Genomic DNA, 18,160 nt, shown 5'->3' with positions numbered 1-18,160 from the left:
GTCTTTCTCTAACTGGCTAATTTCGTTTAGCATAATCCCCTCCATTTCCATCCATGTAGTTGCAAATGGCAAGATTTCATTCTTTTTGATTGCCGAGCAATACTCCATTGTGTGTGTGTGTGTGTGTGTGTGTGTGTGTGTATATATATATATCACATCTTCTTTATCCATTCATCGATTGATAGACATTTGGGCTCTTTCCATACTTTGGCTATTGTTGATAGTGCTGCTATAAACATGGGGGTACATATGTCCCTTCGAAACAGCACACCTGTATCCCTTGGGTAAATGCCTGGTAGTGCTATTGCTGGGTCGTAGGCTAGTTCTATTTCAGTTTTTTGAGGAACCTCCATACTGTTTTCCAGAGTGGCTGCACCAGCTTGCACTGCCACCAACAATGCAAAAGAGATCCTCTTTCTCCACATCCTCGCCAACATCTGTTGTTGCCTGAGTGGTTAATGTTAGCCATTCTGACAGGTGTAAAGTGCTATGTCATTGTGCTTTAATTTGTATTTCCCTGATGATGAGTGGAGCATCGTCAAAGATGTGGAGCATCTTTTCATGTGTCTGTTCGCCATCTGGATGTCTTCTTTGGAGAAGTGTCTATTCGTGTCTTTTGCCTATTTCTTCACTGGATTATTTGGTTTTTTTGTGTGTCTACCTTTTGATTAGTGATGTGTACAAGGTTTTTTAAGTGAACCCATTATAGGGCTCTGTGGGTGAAAATATTTTATTTTACTGTAGGTTCATACCTTTTTACTCTCTTAATAATGATGAACACTGAAGTAAATATATTGTATCAGTCTTTTCTTTACAATAAATGCATTTTTGTTTTGTTTAATAAATTTTAATTCAACATAAAAAATAGTCATTTATGCTGTAGTAATCAAAATACTATATAGTATTGGCACAGAAATAGATACATATATCATTGGAACAGAACAGAGAGCTCAGAAATAAACTCACAGTTATATGGTCAATTAATCTCTGACAAAGGAGAAAGGAATATGTAATGGAAAAAAAAGCAGTCTCTTCAACAAATGGTGTTGGGAAACTGGACAGCTACACTGAAAAGAATGAAACTGGACCACTTCCTTTCACCATACACAAAAATAAACTCAAAATGTGTTAAGGACCTAAATGTGAGACATGAAACCAGAAAAATCCTAGAAGAGAACACAGGCAATAATTTCGCTGGCATTGGCCATAGTAACATTTTTCTAGATATGTTCCCTGAGGCGAGAAAAACAGAAGCAAAAATAAACGTTGGGACTTCATTAAAAAAAAAAAAAGCTTCAGTACAGTAAAGGAAACAATCAATAAAACTCAGGGACAACTTACTAAATGGGAGAAGGTGTTTTCAAATGATAAATCTGATAAGGAGTTAATATTCAAAATATATAAAAGAGTTATACAACTCAACACAAAAAACACAAGAACTTCAATTTAAAAATGGCCAGAGGATCTGAATAGAGATTTTTCCAAAGAAGACAGGCTGATGGTCAGGAGACATATGAAAAGATGCTCAACATCACTCATCATCAGGGAAATGAAAATTGAAACCACAATGAGATATCACCTTAAACCAGTTAGAATGGCTAAAATCAAAATAACAAGAGATAACAAGTTTTGCCAAGGATGTGGAGAAAAACGCACTCCCATGAATGCTGTTGGTAGGAATGAAAACTAGGGCAGTCACTATAAAAAACAGTATGGAGGTGCCTTAAAAACATTAAAAAAAAATAGTGGAATTAATGGATCAATATTTACCTAAAGAAAACAAAAACACTAAATCAAAAAGATATATGTACCCCTATGCTTACTGCACTTTATGTACAATAGCCAAATTATGGAAGTAGCCCATGTCTATGGATAGATGAATGGATAAAGAAGAGGTATATTACTCAGCCATAAAAAAGGATGAAACATTGTCATTTGCAACAACATGAATGGATGTAGAGAGTATTATGCTAAGTGAAATAAGTCAGTCAGAGAAAGACAAATAGCATATGATTTCACTCATATGTGGAACTTAAGCCACAAAACAAAGAAAAAAAGAGACAAACCAAATGGTTACTAGGGGGAGATTGGGTGAAATAAGTGAAGGATATCACTAATCATGATGAGCACTGAGTAATGTATAGAATTGTTGAATCACTATATTGTACACCTGAAACTAATATAACACTCTTTGTTAACTATGTTGGATTTAAAATTTTTTAGAAAGTAATTTATGCTATTTTTTAGAAGTTGTATTGCCTTGCCTCTCACATTTGGATATACTTCCCTCTAGAACTGATTTTTTTGTATTTGCATATTGATAACTAATTCAAATTTATATCTGTTTATTTTTATACAAAACTGACCCAGAGCTATTTTGTTTGAAAAGACTGTTCTTTCTGTAATGTTGTGCAGTGACATTTTTGTGCCATAACCTATTTTGTATATGAGAGTCTGTAATAACTGGACTCTCTGCTCTTTTTGATTAAATTAATTTTCCCAGCAAGAAACATACAGTGTTGATTACTATCATTCCACACTAATTTTCTTTAGGTAATAGAGTAACAAATACAAGTTTTCTACATTATCCTGGATTTTTTTCCATTTGGATTTTTTATTTAGACTTTTTTTTCTATCTTAATAGAGTCTTAGATTTTTTTATGTGTGTAATTTTTCACTTGTTGTTAGATATGTTCCTAGGTGCTTTTATGATGTACAAATTCTGTTTTTACACTTCCTTCTAGCCAGCAATTTTAAGAAGCATACTTCCTAATCCTAACAATTTATCTTATTCTTTTGGACATTTTTCCTTTTACAAAATTATATTACTCCATGGTAATTAGAGTTTTAGCTCTTTCTGGCTAATTTATATAACTTTTATAATTTTTCTAGATTTATTTCATTAGATAGGATTGCCTGTACAAGTTTGAACAGAGAAATATTATCATTTATGCTAGTCTTTTCTTAACAATTCTTGAAGAAAAGCCTTTGACATGTCATTTTTATACTGTATATAATGTGACTTTTGTTGCTGTTGTTCATATACAGCATCTGTTTCTAAATTAAAGACAGACATTAAGGCAGACATTATAACAATATTGACTATTCTGATACAATGGCATGATAGATCTAGTCTTTTTTTAAAATTATAACTCAATTTCTCTTAGCAATATTTTCAAATTTTCAGTGTCAAACTCTCATCATTACCAAATCTATCTCTTGGCATTTCATGGTTTTGAAATAATATTAAATGTTATTTTTCAGTTCAATTTTCATTATTTTTGTAACTAGAATATGGAAATGAAATCAATTTTATACATTAAACTTGTACACCAAAAATTTGCTGAACTCACAAATTAGCTATAGTGATAGTTTGAATTACATATGTACATGCATTCACACATATATATACAGATATAGATAGATATAGATATAGATATAGATATAGATATAGATATAATATATCTATATTATATATATATATTAGTGGAGGTATTGAAGTTTGTTCTTGGAAGCAACTTTTTAAGGCAGGGCTCGAGAAACCTCTAAGACTAATTTTTCCCTACACTTGAGGCAATGTTCATCTGAGTTCTCTATGCTATTCTCTCTGTTTTCTATAGTTTTCCACCCTAAATGGTAGGATCTCAAACTTTTCCTGGCCCTGTGTGAGTTATGAGAATTACTTCCTGTGTTTCTTTGGATGGCTGTTTCCCTGATATGGGTCAGTTTCTCAAACATGTGCTACGTGAAAACTAGAAAATCTCTCTTCTCAGTCCTTTCCTCCAAATCTTTCTCTTTTGGGGCTGCTCTCTCGCCTTGGGTATGCTGCTAATATTCTACTGTAATTCTAATATTCTACCAACTCTAATATTCTCCTATAGTTGCAACCATCCTGTAGATACATCCTGTTTTCTCTCATCAGTCAGGGAAGACAGACCAGACTCCATGGGTTCCTCCTCTCTGCACTGTGCCTCCAGAAATTCTCTTCAGACAGTGTACTAGGGCAATGGTAGTGCTCACCCGTATGATTTCCCCTACACTGTCTCTGATCCAATGTCTGAAAAGCATTGTTTCATATATTTTATCCAGTTAGTTGTTTTAGGCAGAAGGATAAATCCAATCCCTCTTTCTCCATTTGGCGAGAAGCAGAAGTCCCAAACAAATGCATTATTAAATACAACATTTTAAAGGCATGTTATTTATCATGTAGAAGATTTTTGTAAATATTTACAAGTATAATATGAACTAAAAGGCAAGTTTTAATAGGTGACAAAAGTCCCTCTTTATGAAAGTTTCTTTTCTGATTATTTCTGTTAGATGTCAACAAGAATATAATACCTTTCATAAGTTCATTTTGAAAGCATGTACCTCTTTATATTTACAAAAATGCAAATATTCTGATAAAAAGGTAAATATTTTGCATATATTTTCTTTCAAAATACATGCTCCATAAACAAATTATAAAGCTAAATGTCATCATCATTTGGGGAAATGAGCCATCTAACAGCAGTTTAAAATCAATTTACCTTAAGAATATCCTAGTATAATGCTCAGTCCAAAATATTTGGTGATAATATCAGTAGATTCCTATCAATTTGTCCAAATAAAATAATAAAAAAATATGTTGAATTGTCATTAGCCTGTGTCAAGGTTAATGATAATTTAAAAAAAAAATTAATGTTTATTCAATTTTGAAAAACAGAGAGAGAGCGCAAGCAGGGGTGGGGCGGAGAGAGAGGGGCACACAAAATTCAAAGCAGGCTCCAGGCTCTCAGCTGTCAGCACAGAGCCTGACATGGGGCTCAAACTCACCAACTGCGAGATCACGACCTGAGCCAAAGTCGGACTGTTAACCAACTGAGCTACCCAGGCCCCAAAATTAGTGATAATTATTAAATCATTTTTATGGAAACCTTGAGGTAAGTTTTATAATTATTCATATTTTATATAAAAGATAAATTACATTAAATAATTTAAATGATTTGGTCTTTGTTTAAACTCAGATCATTTAACATCAGCATCTATGTTTTTTTTTTGTTGTTGTTGTTATTTTCATAGTTTGCTGCCTTCTGGGACTCTAAACTCAATGTATTCATTAATACAAACTTAAATCACTTCTTTATATTTATGTATTTTGATGTTTGATATGATATTTGATCTGACATTTAGATTATTTTCTATATGTGTCATTCCAATAGCTAATTTTGAAAAATTCCTGTTTAAGAGTCTTGAGAGTTGCTTTTGTTGCATCCCAAAAGTTTTGGATTCTTGTGTTTTCATTTTCATTTCTTTCTTTGTATTTTTAAAATTTCTTCTTTAATTTCCTGGATGACCCATGTATTGTTTAGTAGCATGTTGTTTAACCTCCATATATTTGTCATCTTTCCAAAACTCTGTATGTGGTTGACTTCTAGTTCCATGAGGTGGTCAGAAAAGATGCATGGTGTAATCCCAATATTTTTGTATTTGGTGAGGCCTGATTTGTGACCTAATATGTGATCTATTCTGGAGAATGTCCCATGGCATTTGAAAAGAATGTGTATTCTGCTGCTTTGGGATGGAAAATTCTGAATATATCTGTTAAGTCCCATTGCTTCCTTCCTTCTTTGTTTTCTGTTTAGATCATCTGTCCATTGCTATAGTGGAGTGTTAAAGTCCCCCTACTATTATTGTATTATTATCAGTGAGCTCCTTTCTGTTTATTATAAATTATTTTATATATTTGGGTGCTTCCATGTTGGGAGAAGAGATATTTATCATCAGATATTGTTGTGTTGTCGCCTTTCTTATGAAATAATGCTCTTCTTTATTTCTTGTTACACTGTTTTAAAGTCTAGTTTGTCCAACATAAGTATTGCTAATCTCACATCTTTGATGTTCATTTGCATGATAAATGTTTCTTCATCTAGTCAGTATCAATCTTCAGGTGTCTTTAGGTCTAAAAATGTGTCTCTAGTCAGCAGCATGTAGATAGGTCTTTTTTTTTTTTTTATCCATTCTGACACCCTATGTCTTTTGATTGGAGCATTTAGTCTATTTACATTCAAAGTAATTACTGAAAGATAAGTATTTACTGCCATTTATTACTTATTTTGTCATTATTTCTGGAGATTTTCTCTGATTCTTTCTTGCCTTTGTAACTTCTGGTCTGTTTTCCACTCAGAGTCCACTTAATATTTCTTGCAGTTGGTTTAGTGATCGCAAAATGCTTTAGTTTTTGTTTCTCTGGGTAACTCTTTATCTCTCCTTGTATTCTTAAAGATAGCCTTGCTGGATAGAGTATTCTTGGATGCAAATTTTTCCCATTCAGTATGTTGAATTGATCATGCCATTCTCTCTGGCTTGTGAAGTTTCTGTTGAGAAATTTCCAGTTAGCCTTTTGGATCTCCAGATGTAAGTTAAGGATTTCTTTTGTCTTGCTGCTTTTAAGATTATTTTTTCTTTATCACTATATTTTGCAAATGCAATTACACTATGTCTTTTTATTAGCTTGCTTTTGTGATTTTGATGGGAGTTCTCTGTGACTCCTGCATCTGGGTGTCTGTTTCCTTCCCCAAATTAGGGAACTTTTCAGTTATTATTTCCTCAAATAAATGTTCTAGTCCCTTTTCTCTTCTTCTAGGACTCCTATAATATGAATGTTAATCATGTTAGATTGACACACTCAGTTCTCTAAGTCTCTTCTCATTTTTCATAAATCTTTCTTACTTTTGTTCAGCTTATTTTCCATTATTTTGTCTTTTATGTCACTATTTCATTCCTCTATTTCTTCCAGTATGATGTTCATTCATCAAGCCTATTTCAAATCTTGTTTATTGTATTCTTTATCTGTGATTGATTCTTTTTACACTTTTTTTTATCTGTATGGTAAGGGTCTCACTGATGTTTGCTATTCTTTTTTCAAGACCAGTGAGGATTCTTATGATTGTTGCTTTAAATTCACCATCAGGCATGTTACTTATATCTGCTTCACTTAGATCTCTGGTCCTGGCCTTATCTTGTACCCTCATTTGGGTTAAATTCCTACATCTTGGCATTTGTTTAAGTCTATGACTTCTCTGTGTTGAAAGGTCATTTATACCTCCTGCTCTTCAGAGTGATGGCTTTATGAAGAAGAGGTCATGTCATGCCCACAGACTGGTATTCAGGGAGTTTCTCCCATGTATGCTGCTTGTGTTCTGCTGTCGTGTATTGGCTGTTCTATCATCCAGGCCAGTCGTCTGCAGAGGCTTTCCCTGCCTGCTATGGGTAATGTGTGTTCCACGGCCTGCATGTGGTAAGTTTTAAATTGGTGTCCTCTGGTCTGCTTGTGAAATGAGACCTGACACCAAATCCAACAGAACTAGGGAACTCCACCTGTAGAACTCTCTGGTTGGGAGACATGGTATAGGCAGAGGTTTGTGCTGGACTTCTGGGGGAGGGATCCACCACACTGGGACTGAGGTAAGTGTGACTGAGAAAGAGAGTTACACTGGAGCATGGGGTGGGGGTGGGGCTTGGTATAAGCAATCAGGCAGCTAGTGTTGGTGTTGCCCTGCTTCCTGCAGGCAACTCTGTATTTATGTTGAGGGGCAGGGAAAGGAAATGGTGCAGGCCAGCTCCTTTGTTCTTGGGGAGGTTTTTCCATGAATGCTTCCTCTCAGGGACATGCTCTGAGAAGAGGTAATAATCTCCCCACTGTGTGCCCCAAGTGCTCTTCAGATCACTGTTGCCATGCTCTCTGTTTCTGGGTTGTTTGCCTGCCTGCCTTTTCAGGAACAGCACAGTGTTCTCAGGGCTCTATCCCAGCCAAGCCTACTGACATTTAAGACTCTAGGCTTTAAGCCCTGCTGGTTGCAAGAACCCACAAAATTCAGCCCCTCTCAATTTCCAAGTCATTGGCTTTGGGGAAAAATTCTCCTTGTATGTCCCCCTATGTGCTCCTCTCTCTCCTTCTCTGGTCCTGCATGGCTCCTTCCCTTCTGTACAGCTGGGATCCATTTTTCCTCTAAACAATGTCTCTGAACTTCGTACCTTCTTTGATGTGGCCTCTTATCTCCCTTTAGTTGTAGAGTTTGTTCTGTCAGTCTTCAGGTTGATTTCTGGGGTATTTAGGATGATTTGATAGTTATCTAGTTGTGTTTGTGGGACAGGGTGAGACTAGGGTCTTCCTACTCTGCCGCCATTTTCCTGCTCCCTCTGTGTTACCTATATTTAAATTTTCTTGTCTATAGTTTCTGCTTTGCCATTTTTTCTCCCTCAGTGATGGTTGGTCTTTTCTTTTTGACTTATTAGAACTTTTTGTATATTAGAAATATTGATTCTTTGTCTTGCATAATGCAAAATGGTCTCATTCTTATATAGTTTTCATGAAATTGGTCTATAACTTTAATTTTTCTCTTCCTAATAGATTTGTGTAATTCTGGCACATTCAATGCAGGCTTTGTAAAATGTCTGTTGCCTTTTACCCTGCATATATATTCTTCATGTGTATAGTGTTGTGTTCTACGTCTTTAAGTTTGCTTATATCCTGAGGTGCTCCTCAATGATAAGAAGGAATTTATGGACTTAGAATTTTTGGTGAAAAGAGAACAACTTTTTGTATTTGTTTTGGTCTTCTGGGGGAGGGGTTTGCCCTGCTTGGAATATGGCAAACTTGGCTGAGAGGGGCAGTCAGAGCACAGGGGTGTGGAGGTTGGTGTAATCAAGCTAGGAACCCAGTGTCCTTAAAGGTAACTTTTCATAAGCTGGAAGTTTTAATTTATATGAAGTATAAATAATCATTTTTTCCTGTTTAGTGCTTTTTATCGTAAGAAAAATTTCCCTACCCTAAGGCAAAGCAGATATACTTTTTTTTTTTCCCTCTGTCATGAGCACGCTATAAAGGCACACACAGGAGTTGTGTCTTTCCACAATGCCAGCTTTATTCAATCATAAAGCAAAGTTAATCACAATTATAAAGCAGGTTTAGGATTCCAAACTGAATGATATTTCACTATGTAATTAAGCTTGGTTTCTTACACAGAACACAGACCAGGACAGAAGACAAACAGCACAACAAACAAGATTAAGAGAATGGTGTACAAAGTTAATGAACTAAACTCAAAGTCAGTCTGTTGGCCTGCAGTTGAGATAAGGCTTTGGTCTGGTTTGGGTCAGCTCTTGGCACTTACTACTTATGATGTCTAAGCAGTGAAGGATATCAGTTCTGTTTGGAAATCACTTGGGCAGAGTCTTTGCTGGAAGTTGCCTTTTTTAAATGGTCAGACATAGAGAGGTCATGTCTGAAGAGTCTGACCGTTTGCTGCAAAAATCTTCTCCTTTTTGAAGATATTCAGTCAGTCTTTGGCCACACAGAACTCCTCTGCTTCTGCTTGTTATTAGTTCTGGGTTGTCAGCTGATGCTGGTCCTGTGATATCTCATAGCTGCAGTACGCGTCATTGCTTGAAACAGGTTCCTACTTGACATGAGAGACCCCATTTTGTTCTCTACACCCTCAAGCTTCATAGTTTTAGCTTTGCATTTTGTTCTATGAAACATCTTAAATGAATCGTTTTCTTCATTTAAAGGTTGGTGTCAAGGTTCATTTATTTCCATACAAACATCAAGATCCTCTAGTACTTTTATTTCTCCTATTCAATGCTTCATCGCAATTGATAATCCAAAAACCAAATATATGATTCTATTTGTTCTTATGCCAATATCACATATCAATTGTAGTTCCTTTATAATATCCTAATGTTAGGTATTGTTATTGTTACAAATATGCACTTTTTGAGAATTCTATGTTTTTAGTACTTCGTATGACTTTTATAATCAGTTTGCCAATCTGTACAAAGGAAAAATCCTGGGATTTTGAACGGGACTGCATCAAATCTATAGATTAATTTGCAGGGAACATCATAATAAATGAGATGTTTGCAAAAATGAATGTAGTATTTTTCCATTTTGGGGGTTTAGTTAGTTTATTTGGAATGTTTTGTAATATTCAATATAGAAGCTTTTCCCATTTCATTAAATTAATTCTTAGGTATTTGGTGCTTGTCAACATTATTGCAAACTGTATTTATCCTTAATTTCATTTTCCAATATGTATGTTCCTAATATGTACATATACAATTGATTTCTATGAATTAACCTTATTTTCTATGACTTTGGTAGATTTGTGTGCTAATTCTATGGTTTTGTTTTTATATTCCTTTGGATTTTCCACATAAAGCATCATGATATCTGTGAATATAGATCACTTACCTCTTTGTTTTGAAGATTCATATTTCTTATTTTCTTTGAATCATTTTACTGCTAGGATCATCAGTACAATAATGACTGGTGGTGATAAGAGTGGGTATCCTGGCCACTTCCCCTAATTTTAGGGGAAATACTCAGTATTTTGCTCTCAAGCTTAATAGTATCTGTTTTTCATGAACACCATTCTTTGGATTCAAGGTTCCTTCTATTTGTACTTTGCTGAGAATTTCATCGTAAATGATTATTGAATGCCATCATATGTTTTGCTCCATATATTTAAATAATTAAATAAATATATTTTAACTCTGTTAATAAGGTGAATTCCATGTTTTGATTTCTGAATGTTAGATCATCCTTGCTTTCCCGGGATAAATTCCACATAGTCATGATATCTTATATTTTTTACATAATACTAATACAATTTGTTAATATTTTATGAGAATCAGTTCATCTATTTTTTTATGAGAGTTGGTGCTCTGTAATCTAATGCCATAATGCCCCATTCCTTCCCAGCCTAGTGGCTAAGAGCAGTGTCTATTTGTTCTTATAAGTTTATTGATGCCCTTATTAATTTTTGTTTACAGGTTCGAATATGTTCCCGTTTCTTTTATTATCTGAAAAAAATACTGAAAATTGATGTTATTTTTTGTTTAAGTATATTGTGGAATTCACCAGTGACTACTTATCTACCTGAGAGTTTGCTATGAGAAATTTCAAATTATGAATTTGACTGCTTTGAAACAAGATTATTCACATTTACTCTTTTGTCCTGTGCTAGTAGTTGCAATTTTTGAGATCAGTGAATTTGTCCATATGTTTGAAGTTTTCAAATTTATTGGCATGGGGTTGTTTAATGTATCTTGCTATAGGTTTTATCAATTTTACTGATCTTTCAAAGAAGTGTCACTTGACTTCACTTTTTCAAAAGTTATTTTTTTTCTTTTTTAATCATTTTTTTCTTGGCCATTATTGGCTTCAATTTTTCACTACTTATTTAGCCTTTTTAGCTGAAAGCATAAATTGACTTCATAACTTTTTTAAAACTTTACCAAATTCTGCAATTTTATCTTCGTTATTGTTTTGTTCAAAATATTTCCAGGGCGCCTGGGTGCCTCAGTCCATTAAGCATCCAGCTATAGATTTGGGTTCAAATCATGATCTCACAGTTCGTGAGTTCGAGCCCCACAGCAGGCTCCTTGCTTGCAGTGTGGAGCCTGCTTGGGATTCTCTCTCTCTCTCTCTCTCTCTCTTCCCATCCTCAGCTTGCTCTCTCTCTCTCTAAGTAAATAAATAAACTTTAAAAAGAAAATTTAAAAAATGTATTTCCTAACCCATTGTGAAAGCAAAATGACTTTCTCCTGATTACTGTTTGCGTGAAATATTTTATCTTTTTTTTTAAAACCAGTGTCTTTGTTTTCAAAGCAAAGCTTGCAACTAGCATATAACTAAGAAATATAATTTTATCTAGCCTGAAAAAAATTCTGTTAAATTGACAGTATTTAGCTCATTACACTTAATGAAATAACTAATAGGGCTGGGTTCAGTTATTTTATCATGATATTTGTTTCTGTTTGCCTGATTCATTCACTTTTCTTGCTGCTGTTTTTCCTTTTCTGCCTTCAATTGGATTATTCGAGGATATTTTAGAATTTGATTTTATTTTCTTTACTGGATTTTTAAGATGTACATCTATTTTTATTTTAGTGGTTGATATAGGGATTAAGATATACATCCTTAATTTACCATAGTCTATTTGAATTGATATTTTACTACTATGTGTACAAAGTGAGAAACTTAAAATAGTTATATATGTGTAATTCTTATACAATAATAATAATACTTACATGTTATATAATACTTACACAAAAGTATTTGTTTTCCTTTTAGTATTGTAAAGACAAAATTCCCTTGCTTTCCAGATCTTACTATTTCTAATTAGAAGTGCTGTAAGTATTTCTGTTGGTCTCCTTAACATGATGAGTATTTCTATGCCTGATTTTCTAAAATTTGTTTGTGATGAGCTACATTTCATTTTCTTTGCACATATCCTACTTGGGTTTCACTAACATTCTAGGATCTTTGGGGTTTTGTTTTTTGTCTAGATTTGGACAAGTTTTAGTTGAGTATGTGTGTATGCCTTTTAAGTTAACTTTTCAAGTTTCTCATTCTCAGCAAATATTTATATGCATGCATTTCATACCCTTTAATTCTTTACCATATTTATAATAGTTAACTTAAATATCTTGTTCCAAATTCCAATATTTGGGTCACCTGTTCTGCTTCATTTGATTTTTTGTTCTATTGCTTGTATTGTACATTTTGTTGGTTCTTCACATGTCTAATAGTATTTTTTTAATGTTTTAACGTTTATTTTATTTCTGAGAGAGACAGAGCACAAGTGGGGTACAGGCATAGAGAAAGACACACAGAATCTGAAGCAGGCTCCAGGCTCTGAGGTGTCAGCACAGAGCCTGACATGGGTCTTGAAGCCACAAACCACTACATCATGACCTGAGCCAAAGTTGGAAGCTTAACTGGCTGAGCCACCCAGGTACCCCTAATATTATTTTTTTAACTGTATGATACTATTTAGAGACTATGAGTTATTTTATCTTTCTTTAAAGATTCTTGAGTTTTGTTCAAACAGACAGTTAAATTACTGGCAGATTACCTTGCTTCTGTGAAAGCTTTAATTCAGTCTGAGTAGATGCCGTTATTTATAAGACATAGACTTTCTGCAGTCTCAACTTGTATGCAAACTGAATGTCCAGGGTATTCGCCAAGATCTCCTACTCTGGATCAATCAATATTTCAACATCTTTGCACTCAGTGATTTGAAGTATTTGTTCACCAATCAGATCCAGATCCCCCAATAGCTATTCTTTGTTAGGACATAGAGACGTTTGCCCTGATCATGTGCTGCATAAGATTCTTCAGTTATCCACATTGCTAGTACTTCCTGGCAATCATTTCTCCTCCATTTCTCCATTCTTCAAATTTCAGTCTTCTATGCCATTCTAACATTCAATCTCTTTTCCTTTACTGAGAATATCACTCTCTGTTTTGACTCTATTTACACACAAAGTTTTGGATATTTTCTCAAGCTAGAAGCTGTGGTAATTATAAGTGATTGTCTTATGCGTCCTTGTCCTCAAAGATCACATCTCGGTGTGAAAACACTTCATATATATATAATTTTTCAAAATTTTAATTTCCTTATTGCAGGGAAAAAAGTCCAATTCCAAATTATCCAGAATAGCTGGGATCAAAAATAATCATCATAATTTTGTCTTAAATAACTTAAAACCAGCACGAAGCAACTATTTATTTTGAAAAAGTGTATTAATCATTTCTATTTAACAGCATCAAATCACTCTAAAATATTATATATTTGAAATAATAAGAGCAGGTCCAAATTTTTAGCTCTGTGAAAAATGTAACTCACACTTATCGCTCTATATATATTTTCTCAAGTTCAAAAAAATAAGTTCATGATCTCTATTAATGGTATAATAATGCATGTAAGACTCCATGCTTATGTCCCTCCTTCTCTTATCTCCAGATACTCACATATATTTAATGTATTTCTTTGCGTATGCATATACCTTTGAAATATATGGTTGCACATCCCCAGATGCTTTAGTATGCCTAATATATTCCCTTATGTATGTACATCTCCTTGAAGGGCATAAAATATTACTTATAAATATTAAAGACCTGCTATTAATGTTTAAAATATTCACCTTTATAACTCAAACTGATAATTACTCTTAAGAGACTCTGACAATTAGCATTAACATCCTTTTCCTGTGTAGAGTTTTCTAATGACAAATTATTTTTAGTGATTGAAAACCACATAAATAACGTAAATTATTTATATGAGCTGTCATAATTTTGTTTATATTAGCAATATTAATACAAAAATGTATGAATTGCTTTAAACATGCTAAGTTAAACAGTTTGGTTTTCCCATATAGAAACTTGATGGTGAAGTCAGAATACAAACCTTATTTAATTATATTAGAGATATAGTGGATTTAATTTTTTTCATTAAGATTTTAAAAAGGAATTAATATTTTAAAAAGACACCTTGCATTTTTTTTTTTGGAAATTTGGATTATGAGTTTAGGTACTCTTAAATGTGTTATTTTCTTAATCAAACATATTTTGTTTTGTGTTAGCTTAATTAAAAATTCATATGCATGTGTCCCCAAATAATTTCACAAAAATAGGTATTTTTTCCAATGAGAAATACATTTTTTTCCTTCCAGGTATACCAATAAGTGCTGAACTTTGTCATCATTCAAAAATATATCATATTTCTTAGCTGCTTGACAGTATTTTTCTCAAGTACAATACATAATACCAGATAATGGTGATAGAGTAACATTAAAACAGTATCAAACACCAAACATCAAATATGTCTGTCTGGAATGTGGTACCATATTTCTGCTCCAATGCATTACTATCATTGATAATAATAGAATTATGTGTTTATAATGGTGTGTAATATAGTTGAAACTCCGCTGAGAAATATGGGTGTTATCATAAGCTATAAATCATATAAAAGCCAGAATATAGGGAAGGAAAACGGATCAGTACCAAGGATGGAGAATCACAATAACTTGTGAAAATTATTTTTAAGATAGAGACAAAAATGCAATCTTCTCCCTTCCCATTTCTTCTTTCTATCCTTAGTGATCTTATCCACTTCCTTTCTAGCACATAAGAAAGGAGTATATAGGGGCGCCTGGGTGGCTCAGAGGGCTAAGCGTCCGACTTCAGCTCAGGTCACCATCTCCCAGTTCGTGGGTTCGAGCCCTGCGTCGGGCTTTGTGCTGACAGCTCAGAACCTGGAGAGAACCTGTTTCAGATTCTGTGTCTCCCTCTCTCTCTGACCCACCCCCGTTCATGCTCTATCTCTCTCTGTCTCAAAAATAAATAAACGTTAAAAAAAAAAAGAAAGGAATATATAATCACAGAGTTCTCATTTAATCCTGAAATGTTAAAGTTTAATAGAGTATCACGAATTATATTATTATGGTAGAAATAATAGAGGCATTGTTTAGATATTGTTTAGATAGTAGAGGCAATATTTTAGAAATTGTAAGTTGAAGGATAGATCATTTTCTAAATTATAAAATGGATAAATAGGTAACTGTGCAAAAGGGTAAGGGATAATCATTATCACTACAGTGAATTATAACAGAGTAAATTTGCAACTATAAAATGCTCACAGAGCACTACACACTGTTTAGAAATACTAGTATCTAAAATCACGTCATGAATTTTAAGTCAAGAATTAGTATTTGTTTCTGTCATCACAGTTTTCCATAAAGGAGCACAATTTCATTTTCATATTCCTTTTCATTTCACTGGTACATTATTTCCCTTGCCCCTCTCTTCCAAATACACATACATTTCCATTTCTCCCCATACAACTGTAATAGCAATTTAATCTCAAAGTTGACCCTAACTTGATCCACTAGCTTGGTTCATATTCTTCCATATAGGCATATGATATTAGTAAGGGGGGAAACAGCATCATAGGAAGGAGAGATTTTATCCATTATGGAAACTACTCTTCTATTTTTTTTTCAAATGCTCCAAAGAGATACCATTTCCCCAGCCATATTTCCTTCTACCTTCCATTTGTACAACTATTGGCTATTTCTCACAAGTAACATTCAGTATTTACAATCAACTTTTATGTCATTGTGCTTCCCCAAAACTCCAACAACTTGCTGCTCTTCTTTTTCTTTTCTTTTTTTTTTTTTTAACGTTTATTTATTTTTGAGACAGAGAGAGACAGAGCATGAACGGGGGAGGGTCACAGAGAGAGGGAGACACAGAATCTGAAACAGGCTCCAGGCTCTGAGCTGTCCGCACAGAGCCCGACGCGGGGCTCGAACTCACGGACCGCGAGATTGTCACCTGAGCCGAAGTTGGACGCTTAACCGACCAAGCCACCCAGGCGCCCCTCTTCTTTTTCTTAACCATATCCTGAAGTTTCTTGTGCTACTAAAATCTGAATTTTTAACACCAGGTCTCTAATATCATTTTGTCACAATATGTCAGCCAATATAAGTTATAAATTTTCTCAATAGCATCGCATGGATGGCAAGGGAAGAGGTTGAGGCAAAACACCATGTATTACCAAAAGAACAACAACAACAACAACAACAACAACAACAACAACATAATAATAATAATATTAAAATAACTCACTCAAAATAGGAAGGGGTGAGAGTTCTTACTGGCTGGATGGATTGCAGCAGGTACTTGAAGGCTTACTGCCTGAGAATATCCAATTAATATGTTGCACTAGTTTTCACTGTTAACACTTGAAATCAGCTATCAGAGGATGGGAAAACTACGAACTAGCAGGATACTCTAAAAGCATATACTTTTAGAACAATATTAAAAAAAAAAAAGTTCCGTAATCAACTGGCATTGGTATTGTACACTGGATGATTTAGGTATACTTAAGCCCAACTAAGAATTAACGGATATCTTCATACTTTTGAACATAACCAAAGAAACTCTAAAAGAATGCATTATGATATCTATGGAGATAATATAGCACAGTTGGTAAGAATAAGAACTCAGGGTCAGACTATCTATGAAAACTGACTCCTTTCCTCCTTATCTGTGATACTTTGGGCAAGTTTATCTTGTTTGTCATTTTCTCTTTTTAGTGTTACCCACCTCACAGAATTATTTATAGATTGGATAATTGTCAAATGCTTGAAAAAACATTTTGCACATACTAAATACTATAAGTGTTTGCAAATTACAGGAGAATAAGTTTTATCTCATCACTTATTTTAAACAATGTAACGTACTGTAAATTGATGGCCCATTTGCTGACCCTCTCTGACATAACTAAATCTGGCACCTAGTCATGACTTGACATCACTAAAATTCCTGTTTTTAATGGCATAACACAAGTTTATTTGCAAACACACTTCATGGAGTTTTCATCTCAGTGCTCTTCACTGAAAATTTTTCATGGGATAGAAGACCTTGGAGACAAAAATCCCCAATCTGATCACCTATCTAGTTAGCAAGTCTAGTTCATTTATTATAAACTCACATGGATGGAAATTATAGCTACAAAAGTGACAAAGAAGGATATTATGTACTGCCACTTACCTGAAGCTTGTGGGCTAAATGGGCTACAATTCTGATTCATGAGAGAAATTTTAAGAGAACAGTCTCTGTAAATGAAAAATATGTCAAAATCTTTTTCCACTTATGACATGTCATTCAGAGGATAAACAGCCCATGGTGTATTAATTTTTTTTTTAATTTTTTTTCAACGTTTTTTATTTATTTTTGGGACAGAGAGAGACAGAGCATGAACGGGGGAGGGGCAGAGAGAGAGGGAGACACAGAATCGGAAACAGGCTCCAGGCTCCGAGCCATCAGCCCAGAGCCTGACCGCGGGGCTCGAACTCACGGACCGCGAGATCGTGACCTGGCTGAAGTCAGACGCTTAACCGACTGTGCCACCCAGGCGCCCCAAATTTTTGATGATTGTAACATAGGTGTTTGTTCACCAAACTGGGATTTAATGCCCAATAGAGGTGGCAGATTAATGGCTCTGGAACATAACATCATCTGTATATTCATGGAAGAGGTAATGAAGCTAATGGCTTTCATCTATTCTATATAATACATCTCATGTACAAGTATCCCTGAGATTTTTAGGTACTGCATTACATCTTATTTTCTTGATTTACTGATCTTTAGAAAAAATATTTTGTTTTCCTTTTCCTTTTTATTTTTATCAACAGTTGATACCAAAAACATTTCCAAGCCATTACTACTTATAACTATTTCTCCTTTTGCCAAAATACACCCAACAATTACTTATGAAATGTTTATTAAATAAAGCCTATGTATTAAATACATTAATGACATTTCTTC

This window comes from Neofelis nebulosa, chromosome 1 (assembly GCF_028018385.1).
Source record: "Neofelis nebulosa isolate mNeoNeb1 chromosome 1, mNeoNeb1.pri, whole genome shotgun sequence".
NCBI classification, from domain to species: domain Eukaryota; kingdom Metazoa; phylum Chordata; class Mammalia; order Carnivora; family Felidae; genus Neofelis; species Neofelis nebulosa.
This window is presented reverse-complemented; position numbering follows the sequence as displayed.